The following is a 1709-nucleotide window of genomic DNA, read 5'->3' as shown; positions in this document are numbered from 1 at the left end:
ATGGTTGACAGTCACTGGAACAGGTTGCCCTGAAAGGTTGTGGAGTGTCCATCCATGGAGATACTCCAAACTCACCTGGACAAGCTGCTGAGCAGCCTGCTCTAGCTGACCCTGCCCCAGCTGGGGTTTGAACTAGATAATCTCTAGAAGTCTCTTGCAATCTCAACCTTTCCATGATTTTATAGGGGAAAAATGTAAGACAGAAGGCAATTAACAAAACAGCCTTGACCACAAAAACTCTGGGATCCCATGGAGATGAACCAAGTTGGAGCAGGGAAGAAGTGTGAGGAGGAAGGAGCAGCACAGATGTTCTGTACTGACTGTTAATCCGCTCTCCACCACCCGCCCTGCTCCTCTTGGTGTTGGAGCGGGTAGATGAATTGGGAACAATGGAGGCAAAATGCTGCATGGCAGTGAGAGATGAGGAAAAAATGTGAGAGAAGCAGCCCTGTGAGCACCAAGGTGAGAGAAGAAAGAGGGGGAGGATGTACTTCAAGAGCTGGAGCAGAGATTCTCCTGGAGACTGCAGAGGACCCATGCCAAACTATCTCTATCTTGACCCATGAGCTTTCTGGTCTATGTTCTCCCTTTGTCCTGTTGAGTCAGGGGAGTGAGGGTGTGATCAGCCGGGTGGGTGTCTGGCTACTGTTCAAAGTTAACCCACAACAGGACCAGAACACTTGGTCCAGTAGAATCCAGTGGTACCATGAGATCCACTCCCAAAACACCAAGAACACAAGGAGAACAGACTCCTGAAAGGACCAGTTCCTTGGACATTTTCTTGGAAGGAATGTTGGAGAAAGAGCTCAACCTGCATGCAGGTCCTGGACCAAGGAGATTCCATTCTATTGAAAAGCTGCTCGTGGGTATGCCACGGCTAACACAGTGTTGTATACAACGGTAAGACAAAACTGGAGCAAACCCCAAGACCCAAGTAGAAACCCAGAAAACTATCACAAGAGAAAACCGTAGACTCATGGCTCAAGATATACTCTGGGAAATACTCAAAGAAGAGGAGGCAGGTTATTACCAGTGAAACAGTGTCCATTGGGCCAGTTTCCACAGGGCATCCTTGAGCTCCTGGTTCCTCATGCTGTAGATGAGGGGGTTCACTGCTGGAGGCACCACCGCGTACAGTACTGCCAGCACCAGATCAGGGAATGGGGAGGAAATGGAGGGGGGATTCAGGTGGGCAAACATGCCAGTGCTGAGAAACAGAGAGACCACAGCCAGGTGAGGGAGGCACATGGAAAAGGCTTTGTGCCGTCCCTGCTCAGAGGGGATCCTCAGCACGGCCCTGAAGATCTGCACATAGGACACCACAATGAAAACAAAACATCCCAAATCTAAACAGAGTGTAAATACAACAAGGCCAACTTCTCTGAGGTAGGCACCTGAGCAGGAGAGCTTGAGGATCTGGGGGATTTCACAGAAGAACTGGTCCAGGGCATTGCCATGGCAGAAGGGCAGTGAAAATGTATTGGTCGTGTGCAGGAGAGCACTGAGAAACCCACTGCCCCAGGCAGCTGCTGCCATGTGGACAAGCTCTAATGCCCAGGAGGGTCCCGTAGTGCAGGGGTTTGCAGATGGCAACGTAGCGGTCATAGGCCATGATGGTGAGGAGAAAATACTCTGCTCCAAGCAAGAAGACGAAAAAAAAGACCTGTGCAGCACATTCTGTGTAGGAGATGTCCCTGGTGTCCCAGAGG

General features: G+C 50.5%; 1 pseudogene; it reads right to left on the bottom strand.

Annotated features, from left to right (window-relative positions):
• Positions 1-1026: 1026 nt before the first annotated feature.
• Positions 1027-1612, bottom strand: LOC104470120 (annotated as a pseudogene).
• Positions 1613-1709: the final 97 nt, after the last annotated feature.

This window comes from Pterocles gutturalis, unplaced genomic scaffold (genome assembly GCF_000699245.1).
Source record: "Pterocles gutturalis isolate BGI_N339 unplaced genomic scaffold, ASM69924v1 scaffold20170, whole genome shotgun sequence".
NCBI classification, from domain to species: Eukaryota; Metazoa; Chordata; class Aves; order Pterocliformes; family Pteroclidae; genus Pterocles; species Pterocles gutturalis.
The sequence above is the reverse complement of the archived record's forward strand: the minus strand, read 5'-3'. Positions and strand labels throughout refer to the sequence as shown.